Source organism: Heterocephalus glaber, unplaced genomic scaffold (assembly GCF_053883595.1).
Source record: "Heterocephalus glaber isolate CG9 unplaced genomic scaffold, H.glaber_assembly_v1.0 deba00001737, whole genome shotgun sequence".
Taxonomy (NCBI): Eukaryota; Metazoa; Chordata; class Mammalia; order Rodentia; family Bathyergidae; genus Heterocephalus; species Heterocephalus glaber.
The window spans coordinates 567,231-580,948 of NW_028258445.1; the positions used below are offsets into that span (position 1 = coordinate 567,231).

General features: G+C 37.4%; 1 long non-coding RNA gene across 1 annotated transcript; it reads left to right on the plus strand.

Moving 5' to 3' along the window:
• Positions 1 to 2,676: 2,676 nt before the first annotated feature.
• Positions 2,677 to 6,293, plus strand: LOC110346446 (uncharacterized). Its single transcript, XR_002390509.2, has 2 exons — positions 2,677 to 2,785; positions 5,726 to 6,293. It is a non-coding gene; the product is annotated as an uncharacterized LOC110346446 (long non-coding RNA).
• The last annotated feature ends 7,425 nt before the right edge of the window (positions 6,294 to 13,718 follow it).

Below are 13,718 nucleotides of genomic sequence, written 5' to 3' on the forward strand. Positions count from 1 at the left end.
AGATGTGATTAAAAAACACTCTGAATGTTTAAATAAAAACTTAAAAGCATGACAGGAGAAGACACATTGACATTAATCCCCCCTCAATTTGAACGTACTCATCCCATTGTTCTTCCGCTTTCAGAAGCAGTTCTGCAAGTCCTCTTTCATGTTCTCAATGTCCTGAATCAATTAAACTGGGAATAGCAATTTCTGTGGAGTAAAAACGTTACGGCATGTCCTCATCCGCCTTATTCAAGGGGTCTGGCAGTATGTGACTTCCAGCTCTTCCCCAAAGTCAAAATGACCATGAACGTGAGCATCTGGAGTTGATTCAGGCCATGCAGGCAGCCAAAGCAGAACAACTGAAGATATGCACGCAAGAGGATGCCCAGGGTTGCTTCGGAATGTGGCAAGAAGGGCGGGTTAAGTGTATTCAAGATAGGGGGAATATTTTGAGGGGATTAATGACAGTATGTCTTACTATAAACATTCAAGGTAGTTTTCGATCACATCATAGAATAAATTTGAAAGGAAATGGTTCTGTGCCATAAAGTGCAAAATTATATAAAAAAAACAATATCCAGGGAAATGTAAAACTCCCCTCCTATTTAGTTATCCTTCCTGGAAGCAATTTCTGTTACCATTTTCCACTGTGTTCTTTTGGAATCAGAGAGGGCATAAGCAAACATTTTCTTTATAATAATGTAACTATTAGCGAGCTCTTTACACAGTTCAGGACTTTGCTATTTTACCCTAAGACTTTACAGTTGAGATTATCTCCTATCAGAGCTTCATCATTTTTAACAGCTTTATACTATTTCATTGTGCCAATGTAGCAAATTATTTTTAACCATTTGGCATCCCAACGTTTTATCTAGTGCCCTGATTTTTGTGTGTGTTTACTTTTGGGGCATATATATGTTGTGCAAGTGGTATTGTGGGGCTGTGTGTGTTGGTAGGCTGTATTATTCCATGAATGTAACATTATCCTCTTGCCCTGGGTAAGTCCCATTTTTGGATCTATTTTATATTTCTTTTTATTCATCCTTGTTCCTCAAAACCATTTCTTCCTCACACACCTTTCAACATGGGTATCATACTATGTGTATTATTTTTTTTCAATACGTATGTATATGTACACTATAAAATATTGTCTGTGTCTGTAAAATTATATTACTGGTACCATGTTATGGCTCTGTCTTGTCGTCATTCTTTTAGAATTGCTGTATCATGCTTTTCAACAGGGCTGAGTTTTTTTCTGATGGATTTCCTAGAAACGGGCACATAGAATACTTCCAGTTTAATAGTGGCGTAATAAACCCATTCATACACAGTCCTGTATGCATACATGCATGACAGCCACTCCTACTGAGTGCGGGTTGTTAGTCCTTCCCATTGTTACTGTGTAACCACGCATCGCCATGTATTCTTGTCACATGTGTCACCCTGTTACCAGGCACACATGGCTTCACTCCACTATCCCCCAGAAACTGCAGAATTCCTATTACCTCAGGTCCTTGCCAACATGTCGTAGCATACAGCTGGCCAATTATTTTAATATTTTGAATATATAATGATAATGATTTTACATTGCATTTCTCTGGTGATTTAAAATGGAGTTTTAAAATATCTTTGTGTAGTTTTTAATCGATGAAAGTTCCTTTCCTAGTTATATTTATTGCCTATTTGTTGTAACTTGAGGTCAAAATGTTTTTCAAACGTGTAAGAGACATATTCTAGATAACCTTGTCCTATTGGCTTTCTCCCTTGCAACTTTTCCCTTAATTTTCCTCTCAAACTTTCTGTGTAAAATAAAAATCTTTACTTTTGATGTATGCATATTCATCAATATTTCTTCTTATGCTAGACACTTTCTCATGCCTATTTTTACAAAAACTGTTAGGGTGTTACACTTCATATTTTCAAATGCTTAACACATCAAAAGTTCACTTGTGCAAAGTGAAAGACAGAATCCAAGTATATTTTTTCCATAAAGCTCTAGTTTTTTAAAAAATTGTGTGAGACTGTTTATTGAACAATCACTGTTTTTCTCACTGCTCCAGGGCCACTTGGAATCAGAATAGCCCATCCAGCTAGGGCGGTTTTCTGATATTTTTTCTATTTCCTAATTTAATTTTTATGTTTCATGCCACATAGTTCTTACTACATGTCCGTATGTTATATATCTACTTTTTTTCCACTTTAATATCTGTAGGGTCTGGATATTGTTTATATGTTTGTTTTTCTTTTTCTTCATTCCTTTTCTAGAGGCTTTTGAATTGTATTATTTTTTTAAAGACTCAACTTTGAGGTTGCTTTATTTGCTTTTTCTAGATTTTAAGGTGAAGTTTAGATTTGGGACATTTTTCTGTACTCATATAATCATTTAAAGTTAATGTAGTTATTCTGTAATTGATTATTCAGGCAATAATTTCTCACTGCATCTCAGAAAAAGTATTTTACTTTCATAGTTGAAAAATATTTTCTCTAAATATAGATATCTGGGTTGAGAAATTTTGTGTCTTGATTTTCCCTCACTTAATTTTAAAGAGTTCATTGCATAGCCTTCTCATATATGTGCGTTCTGATGATAAGCTGCTAGAATTTTGGTGTTCCTTCCCCTGGATGTGCTGCTACCTCTTTCTCTGGTTGGAGTTAGGCTTTTCTCTCTGTGCAGCAGGAATAGCCCCTCCTCCCACCCTTACCAGCACAGGGGGTGGTTACCTCCTCTCTTCTCTGGCCCTAATCACCAGCCACCTTTCTCCAGAACAGGCACCGAAGGTCTGCAGAAAAGAGCTTGCTGGTAAATGCAAACTACCCTTGAGTCTGGGGTCTGCAGCAATTGAAGGTCTTTATGGCATTTCACGCCATGTTTTCAGCTAGGCATTAAAACCTTAGCTGACTGCTTTCTGCTTCCTTGTCTGGTGTCTTCCTCTTTCTCACTGTCTTCCTGCTTCTGCCAGAGATGAAACAAGCTGTACTTCCTTCTCTTTCTGAGAGCCAGATCAGCTTGGATTTCCAGGCCACTCTGTTACCCTGTGGCTGCAGCTGTTTGATGAGTGCAGGAAAAATTATGAATTTGTAGTTTACTGGCTTTTTTTGTGAAGTTAGAGTGGGAGTAGACTTCTTTCAGATCTTGAACTCCTAGGTGGAACAACAATCCTCTTACTAATGTCTATTGTGAAATTTAGGGTCAAAATATTTAGTTCCAAAATTGCATTGTTATTTTATATTAAACTTTTGAAAATGTGTGAATTGACAAATGAGAATTAACATGTTATGAAGAGAAGTCTTCCGTATTCACATGTCATTGTAACCTGCTTGCTCCCTCAGGTTCTTGTCCTGAGGATGATGAAAGAGTTACTGAGAGGGCTGGAGTTTATGAGAGAGAACAAAGCAAAGCCCTCAGTAAACAGGCGAGGAAAGAGGACCCCAAGCGCGTGCCGGAATCTAGAAGCCTATGCACAGCTTCTGGGGACAAGAAAGGGCGAAGAAAGGGCGGAGAAAGGGGAGAGGACCTGAGAAAATGCAGGTGTGCAGCTGCTTCCCAGGCTTCTTGTCAGCAGATTTTATTATTTCTTTGTCCTTTGCACTCTGGTGTTTTGAGGCTTCTCCTGGTTTACGCAGGGACTTGTTGTGTGTGCTTTGGGCTTAGTTTCCTGTGGACCCAGGTCCTGGCCTTCCTTCAGTTTACTCCGTTTAGCTTACCCAGGCCCTTGCCCTTTGTCCTTTATCTCCTGGCCTCAGTGGGATGTGAAGTTTCAAAAACAAGCCCCTTCTTCACCTCCACAGTTGTTCGCATTCTTTTCGTATTTTTCAGCATTTTAAAACTTCTTGATGTACATTTTGTGTTCTTCTTAACCTTATTTTTAGGTATTTTATTTCTTCTTGTTTTCTTTACATGGACTGTCTTCCAACTAGCGGTGAAGATCATTGATTTCTATAGATTTCATTCTGCACAGAAATTTATTTTTCTGCCTAGAGAGTTTTTTAGCCAATTGTCATACTTCTACTCCTGAAAGACAATAATATAATCTACATATGATGGATTGAGGATGTAGCTTAGTGGTAGAATGCTTGCTTAGCATACACGATGCCATAGGTTTGATCCCCAGCACCGAAAAGGAAAAAAATAAATCAATAAAAATGATACTCTAACTTTCCTCATTTTCAATTTCCAAAGTTCTCCATTTTCCTCTAATCTGAGTCTACTGACTAATTCATCCAGAATAATGTTATTAACTATGGTGATGATAAAGGATATAGTTACTTTATTTTTTATTTCAACCAAGATGATATTAATATTTCCCAATTCATCATGATCGACATGATTAAAATGTCCTTTTATTTCCACATTATTGAAAATATTCATAATTATCCCAGATTTTTGATGTTTCCTTTCCTATCTATGAATATTACTATACGATTTTCCTCATTTAATTAATATTGAAAATTACAATATATAGAGTGTGATGTACCATGTACAGGTGCAAATTCCCTATGGTGAGTGTTACCATTATGTATGCTTAAAATGTACTGATAAATGTTTTGCTAGATTAAAAAATTATAATATAGATATAGTACTAACACTGAACCGTCTTTGCATTTTTAGAAAAAGTAATACTTCCCATGATGCATTATTATTTTAATGTGCTAGAATATTCTATTTGCTATTATTTTTATATCTGTAATCATTAAGAATGATTTCTACTTAGCTTTCCTATCCTACTATTGCTTTTGACTTCTGGGTTGTATTATAATTATTTCTTAAAGAGTGTTTTAGTTATTTTCATTTTTCTCTTGTATTTTTGAGTGCTATAAATAGCACTGTAATCATTTTTTCTTTTCAGGTTTGGGACAAAGCACTATGAAGTTGCTTGAACTTTTGATTTTGGGGAAAAATAACTTCATAATGATATTTCAGATTAACAATATTAATTTGGTAATATTGTATAGCACTTTTGTTTCTATTTTAAGTAAACTTTTCTCAGAAAATTATTTCACAGAAATCTGAATTGTCTCCAATCAGAGTTGGGTAAAATATTCTCTCAAGATTCTGTTAATTTCCTTGTTATTGTTGTTTTCACAAAAACAATCGAATATTTTTATATTTGTATGTTTACAGATTTCTTGATATGATTTTAACAATTTATGTATTTGGTTATATCTTAATGAAAAACAATTCTTAGACATTTTTATTCTATTAACTTGACTGTTAATATTTAAAAACCTCTGTTTCTATTTAGCAGCTCCATCCATTTACTTTCCAAAGGATAGCTTATTTTTGTACCAAACTGTAAAGACAAATGCTGCATATATTTATTTTCCTGTTTTGTGTATTATGGTGGTGTTTATAGTATATATTTCCTCAGACCATTGCTTTCATTGCATTGAGTGTTTGTTCAGAGCTTGCTACTTCAGCATTAACTTGCATTTTTGTGATATTATTTCCACATGCTAAATATATTTGTCATACTTGTTTTTACTTAAACAAATTAGCCTTAAAATAATTTAGTTACTTTGGAGGAACTCTATATAATTATCAAGTAAAAATGTACTTATCTGACATGATAGGGTACCATATATATATATATATATATATATATATATATGGATAGATACATATGGAAAAACCTTTTTATTTTCATATGAAGAAGCATTTTCATTACAAGGAAAAATGATAATATAGAAAAGAATTTGCCTCAGTTCTAAGTTTGACGTATTTGTGTTCTCTCTTGCTTAGCTGACTTGAATATCCTTAGACTGAGAATAATGACTTCTCTTCTAACCACCATCTTCGAAGTTGGAAGCATACCGTGTCTTGCTGCTGGCCCACCTACATTGTGCATGGCTTGAGGATGCTGGACTCTGCCCTGCCAGAGCAAGGAACAGGGCATTACCTGAAAGCTGTATGTGTCCATAGATTCCTAAAGGTAGTTAAGTTGGATTGAATGACATTCTGATGGGAATGGGAAAAATAAACCATTCTGGGTACATGTTACTTTATTCACTTTGATGATAACCCAAGGATTTTAAGTTCTGTATCCCTCAAATACTTAGTTAACTCTCTTGCATTATGATTTGGCTCTGTACAGGTCTGACATTACAACAGAAAGCCATACAGGGCTAAGTGATAGCTTGTGTCTTTTGGTTGAAAGTTTTTTCTTTTTTTTGACATTTCCTTGTACAGTTTCACTGAGTGTGTGTGGCAGGACTGTCTTGATATGTGCATTCTCTGTTCTTGTTTATCCCATACCTCATCCTGATATGAGGAACCAGGCAACAACAATGATAAAAGCCAAGGTACTGATGACTGATGTACTGGCATTATTTTATGTTTTACATTTAAGCCCATTCAATCTCTGCAGCAAACCTATGAGACAAGGACTGCTGTGATGGTAGGCAGAACAATGATATCCCAAAGATGCCCAACCCTTAACATCTCAACCATGAAATGTGTTATATTACATGGAAAAGGGGAATAAAACGTTTTGAATGGAATTGAGAATGCTAACCTGTTCTTAAATACAGAGAACATCCTGGAAAATCCAGGTGAGCTTAATGTAATCTCAAGGATTCTTAAACTGCAGAAGAGAGGCAGAAGGACAGGGTCAGAGAGAAGTGAAGCTCTACACTACACACTTTGGAGATGGAGGAGGAAGTACAGGTAGGAGGATGCAGGCAGCCAGCAGCAGTGAGGGAAGACAACATGAGCAGGAGTCAGGTTTTGGTGAGTTTGCTCTTCCAGGGTGCAGGCCCCACAAGCTGTGTTTTTGCAGGAGAGCTGGGACAGCTCTTCTACCTGGGCACTGATTCTGTCCATGAAGTCTCCACCATCATGACCCAGCTATTTCCGAAAGGCTCCATCTCCTAATATCATGTTAGGCATCAGGATTCTACATCTGAATTGGGGAAAACGTGATTAAGGAGAAGTGGAGACCAGAAGGCTGTGTGGGATGATCTATGTGAAAAAGGAAAGTTGGATTTGGTGAGTGCTCTGTGCATGAGCAGAAATAACACACTGAACTCCATCAATGTGTCCAATTAATCTGCGTCAATAAACTTTTTCAAATGTGGAATGAAAAATTTACGTGGGTTAAAAATTAAATTATATATATATATATATATGGCAAACATCAACAGGAAATGTACAAATGATAAACTAAAAATGTGCTGTTATCACAAAAAAGGGCCATAAGAGAAGAACAGAGGGGAAAAAGATGTGAGATATATGGAAAAAATGTGAATAAAACCACAATAGTGACTGCTGTCAGTATAAAGTATATGCCCCAGTCGAAAGGTATAGATTCCCAATTATAAAAGAAAAAGGCGATCCAATCCTCTACTTTATATGAGAGAAATACTTTAGAGCTAAAGACATAAGTAAATTGAAAGTAAAAAGATGGAAAAAGACACAGCATCCAAACAGTAGCTGCAAGGAAGCTGGAGAGGCTGGTTTAGTGTTGAAGTAGACGTTAAAAGAAGAAATAATACTAAAGACAGAGAGTGACTTTTCCTGCTGATAAAATGCCCAATGTACGAGTGAGCTTTAGCATTTCTAAATGCATAGGTACACAGAACAGAATCCCTATTAAATTAGACAAAAACTTACAGAATTGTACAGAAACTATCCTACTCTGCAAGTGTGGGTGGTGATCTCAATACTCTTTTTCTCAGTAATTGACAAGGAACTAAAGTTAAAAGAAACAAGGATACACAGGAGTTAAACAACCTAAAATCCAACCTGACCCTGACATACAGAGAAACTTTCCGCTCAACAGTAGCTCAATCCATACTCGTCTTAGTGAGTGTGGATCATTCTCCAGAATCAACCTTATGCTTTGACATAAGACATGTTTTAATGACTTAACAATGGTCTGAAATCCTACTATGTGTATTCGCCAGCCACAACAGTGTAAGTTGGTGGGGGAAAGTGGGTGGTGGTTGGAAGGGGACCTTTGCTTAGTGATAAATTTATAACCTCAAGTACTTATAGTTGAAAGGAAGAAAGACCAAAAATCAATAATCACAGCTTCTGCTTTAAGAAGCTAGGAAAATTAGAGCAGCAATCCAATAGCAAAAAAAATAAGATGGAAACTAATAAAATCATGGTGGAAATCAAAGAAATAGAAAAGAGGAAAAACACCAGAGAAAAATCAATGAAGCCAAAAATCAACTTTTTTTTTTTTTTTTAGAAAACCCAACACAGTTCATAATTAGGAAAGTAAAGCAGAAAAAGAAGACTCACCATTAGAATGTTGACTACAGTCTCACCTCTGGCAGATATAGATTATAAGTACTAGTAAAACTTCAAAGATAAATTTGGAAATCCAAGATTGGTGGTCACCGATGTCTCATATTTCATTTGGAACATTAGGTGGTGTTAGTCAAAGAGCTCTTCCCTATGCCCTCACGGAGTGGAGGCAGTAGAATAGCTATGGTTTCATGGGGTGTCAGTGGAGAAGGAGCCTAAAGAAAGCTCAGTCTCCAGAGCATGCAACAGAGCTCTAGAACATTCAAATTTTCTGGGTACCTTCAAACAGTTTGGAACCTAAGAAGCAATTAGCAAGAAGATTAGACAGTTGGGCTCCAGAATGTCTGCGGAAGGCCCATGTGTTACGGTCTTGTTCCCCCGCCTGAAGCTCTTGGAAGGGGATGGAAGCGTTAAGAGCTGCAGCCTGAGGAATGCTTTTAGATCACTGCTGTGTGCTCCAGAAGGGCACTGTGGGCCCAGGCCGTTCCTCCCTCTCATCCCCAGGGATGAGGTAAGTGATTTAGGCAACCAAAGAGTGAGCTCCTCCCTTGGGCCCAGAGCAACAGGGCCCATTAGTCACAGGCTGCAGCCTCCAGCTGGGAGCCAAACTAAACCTCTTCCCTTGCGGTGCTGGACCTCAGGTCTCCGTCAGAGGGATGGAAAGTTGAGTGGCACAGACTTTGTGGAGGATGCAGGGAGATTGTTTTGCCTGTGGTAAAGACACAGTCCATATATTTAAGTTGTTTGAATGCAAAGACAGAAATTGGATCATAATGGACCAATTCTCCTTGTTTTCCAAGGAGTGCTGAGATGTAGCAATGCAATATTTAGCATTAGGGAAACAGATTCTAGCATAGAATCCCAGGTTCTGGGACCACTGCGGCTATTCTGAGTTTCCTTTCTGTAAAATAAGGCCAACTACTATCTCCTTCCCTCTATTTCTACAAAGCAATAATGTCAGTCTGATGCTTATATGATATGAAATGCATGAAAAGATTTGCAATACTGCACAATATTTTGTAAATATTGTAAAATATTAATTTTGCTATAAGTTAATCATTGTTCATTTGGAGCTAAGGGATTTTGTTGGTAATGTTCCCACTTGACTTTTACTTTTTCTCCAGCTTATAAATTTTTGAAAGTTTTACAAATTCTTACAGAAATGTACTATTTTACAGTTTCTTCATAAAAACAAAAATGACCGGGGAGATTGTACACTTTGTTAAATTCTGTGAATTCTTATTTCTTCATAAACCTGTGCTAGACCTGACATATGACAATAAGCTCATCCTTTTCTGAAATTTGTTTTATTGAAATTTGGGTCTTTTCACAGTTACAGTGATGGCGTCTTCTCCTCTTACCCTTCAGAATATTCTTTCAGGTAATTCATACTAAAATACAAATGCTTGAAAGTGGCTTTAAGCCAAGTACAGTCCTTGCACCTGTAATTGCAGCACTGAGAGAGGCTGAGACAGGAGGATCAAAAGTTTGAGTCCCACCTGGGCAGCTGAGGAAGAACCTGTCTAGAAATAAAAAGGAAAGCACTGTGTATGTAGCTCAGTAGTTGAGCACCACTGGGTTCAACCCAGAGTCCCAGGACCTCAAGATGAAGGAGAAGAAGGGAGGAGGAGAGGAAGGAAAAGAAATGGAGATGAAGGAGGAGGAGGAAAAGAAGAAAAATAAATAATAAAAAACCAGCCTTATGGGAGAGCTGTGAGTGTCAGTGGGATGGAGAGGAGCAGGATTGATATTTAGTAGATATCAAAGTCTCCACAAACTTCACCAACCCATAGAGACCCCGATTTAGTAATTCGAGGGCGGGGCTTGGACACCTGCACTTTTCAATGAGTCGTTTAAACACCGATCTATACCCTACGCGGAATCGATGATCTGGGGATGAAGTCTCAGCTGTGTGTGCGGGATTGGAAGGACATGCTGGTCTGCCAGGCACACTTTCCTCACACCGTGGAGACCGGGGCTTGCCATCCTCAAAGCTGTCAGCACACACGCCCTCTATGACATCTGATGGCTCCAAACAACACAGGAAACACATATTCACACAGTACACCGATGTTTTATTGTTCATCTTGGCTTTCCCTGCTTATACCTTTATTTATCTCAGTAAAATTATTAATGTTGAAAAGCAGCCAATTATTTACCAAATATAACTCAAGGTAAGCTCTGTTTTTGCCCTTCACTGAATTACTTCTTCCTCAGGGGTTAAATCTGATGGGTATGTGATTTTCTTAGAAAACAAAAACAAATATGAAACCTTTTTAAGTCTCTTAATAAGTTTGATCTACACTCAGGCTTGGAAAATGTAACACTTTGTAAAACATAAAATCTATGAAATAGGAATTTTTATTTTAACAAATAAATATAATAATCATTTATCTTCCATAAAATGCACATTTATCAGCTGGCTTTTAAGTGTCAAGCTGTATTCCAGACGTTTGCGCATCTAATATTTCAATAAGTTCTTGTTAGAAATGCGATTCAGTAGATTAAAACAATAACAAAACTCCTCAAGTCAATATTAGCTGCTGTAATTTGGAAAGAATGCAAACTAGCAGTGTTGCTATGCTGAAGTTGGAGATGTAGCTTCAATAGCTACTGTTTTGCAAAGGCCTTCTCACAGTCCTTTTCTGAAAAATCACCATAACTGTCTTGTTGCTGATTGGTTTGGGAAGTAGTAAGGAAGGGTAGTGAAGAGCAGACAGAATGTTCCATTTTCTATAGTAGTTATTCTAGACTGTGGTACAATGCCAGCAGAATAACTTCAAATAGTCAAAGTCCCTCAGAAGATATTGTCCAGGGCCACAATGGAGTGTGTGTGTTGGGAGGAAATTGAGTCTCATTCTGGATCTTAGCGTTAGGAATGCAGAGGTGTTGGGTTCCCTTCAACTGACTGCTTTCCGTATTTGCAATGCACAAATCATGAGATGAGGATCTTAGGAGTAGGGTCTTGGAATTACTGCGTTAAAGTTCCTCGGCTGGTCCCTGTGCAGCCTTGGGTATTTAGGCATCTGGAAATTCTTCAAATGTTTTATTTTAAACTCAATCAAGAATAGGGATATAATGATAGAGCATATGTCAGAAATCCTAAGATCCCTTCTTTCTTCCTTGGAGCCAAAACCTAACTTCATTGTACAACTTCCACTTTAACCTCGTGGCTCCTGGCGTTGATTCACAGCACAGTCACAGCGAGGGCGGAAGGTGTTTCTCAAGAGACCATGTGGGAACCAGAGTTGGGGAGGAATTAAACTCGGTGTTTGTTCTTGTTCACATCCTTGAGATTAAAAAGGGGGTTAGATTATAAAGAAAGAATGGGCCGCCTGTACTTCCTCTTGCATTATGGAATCCAAGATCTGATACAAAAAGTAAACATCATAGACGCCTTGTCCAAATGCTAATTTGGCTTATACATGCCCTGTCTAGGTGACCTAGTTGAATTTCTCCCCTATCCGAACCTTATGCTCCTTTGATGACAGAATCTCTGACGCCGGAGGCAGCCTCTGGGACTAGCTCAAACTGTGTGGGCCCAAGATCCTCAGAGCGACCCCAGACAGCGTCTAACAACATTACAACCCCACCTCAATGCCAAACACCCCCAGGAGCCATGATAGTTGGTAGTTGCCATGACAACGACCAGAAAGAGCCATAAAACGAAGTGACACCTGAATTTCCGAAAAATTTTTACCTCGCCCCAGAAAAACGTGAAAAACTAACTTCATTAGTCTGTCCCTCACTTCATTGTTTTTAAAACCTTATATCTATAGCCTCCTACCCCCAGCAGGCTGAGTAGTTCACTTTTGAGTTTATCTGCCACATGGACTCTTGGCCAAGAAGAAGTCTCCTTCGCTGCTCAATCAGCTGTCACTTATTGGTTCCACAAGTCCCAGAGGGGAAACGATCCAGTAACACAGGGCCCATGCAGGAACAGAGGAGCCAAGAGGTTAAAAGGTTTCTCCAAAATTACATATAGTTAACTGCTTTCTTCTTAATGAAAATGGCTTAGGGTTTAACCCGCAATCTTTTTAAATATTTTGCATTTATATAACAGTTATCCATTTCTCTGCCACTCTGCAGCTCACACTGCAGCAGAAAGGTGCATCTCTCTTGCTCTCCTCCCTTCGTTTCTTTCTTTCTTTCTTTCTTTCTTTCTTTCTTTCTTTCTTTCTTTCTTTCTTTCTTTCTTTCTTTCTTCTTTCCTTCCTTCCTTCCTTTCTTGCCCTTCCTTCTTTCCTCCCCCTCCCTCCTTCCTTTCTCTCTCTCTCTCTCTTTTCTTTGTCTTCTGCTCCAGTGCTAAGGATGAAGCCCGGGGTGGGGTTAGGGTTAGGCAAATGCTCTACTGCTGAGCTCCCCCTCCAACTCATGTCCTTTTGAAAAGCAACAAAATCCAGGCTTTTCAGTTGCTCCTCTGTAGTGATCTGTACATGGTGTATAATCTTTACAGACAAGGAATAGAAATTCTCACTTCTTATTTTTTAACCCGAGCCAGATTTTAAAAACAAGACCAATAACAAATGACAGTTAAACTTCAGGCTTACATGCAGAATGCCTTCATTACTGCCCATTTGGCTTTCTTTTATGCACAAAAGCAAGTTTATGTCATTTGATATCATTATTTTTCATCCTAACTCCTAGCACTTTGATTATCAATTGTTGGGCATATTCGTTGCCTTGATGCCAGCCAAATTCAAGCTGAGAAAACTAATATAAAACATTGAATGTAGGAATAGAATTTACACTTGAATGAAAGTAACATACTTTTCAATTATTTTAGCTCCTGATTTATTGAAAGGTCAAAGGAAAATTCTCGTAAACGTTTAAAAATGATAGTGAAAAATATATCAATAGTCTTAAATCTTACATTACCTTTAAATATATCTATGAAGATAATTTGCATCCACTACAGAAAAGCAGTATTTTTAATAAGTAAAAGAGCTGATTTTCTGCCTCAGCCTCCTGGAATGCTAGAGTTACAGGCATATACCACCACACCTGGCCTGTTCTGTTTTTTAAGACTGTTTTCTTCTCTATTTTTTCTCATTTTGACTGATAAACAACTTAAAAAGGAAAATCAAGTTAAAAAAACACTTTTATCTTGCCTATCACTATGTTTGAAAAACTTCAGGGTCTTTATTATAAGTCAGTCCTTAGTAGGAGAATATTTTATTCTTCTTATCTCTTTAATTTTTATTAAATTATTCTTTTAGACTCAATAGATATATTCAGAAATTAAGTACACTTAGAAAACTAATAGTTTTGAAAAATATTAGTTCAGTATTTCAAACAAAATACCAAATGGGACTTTTTGGTGAATCAAGGTAGAGACAACTTTTAGTTTTACACATTAATTCATTCAACAAACATTCACTGGGTTCTTCCTAGGTAGCCTGTCTTCTATGTAATATTATGTACCTTGGAAAAACTTTTTACATCTATTGATTTAAGAAAAATACTTTCAAGTAGTTAATGA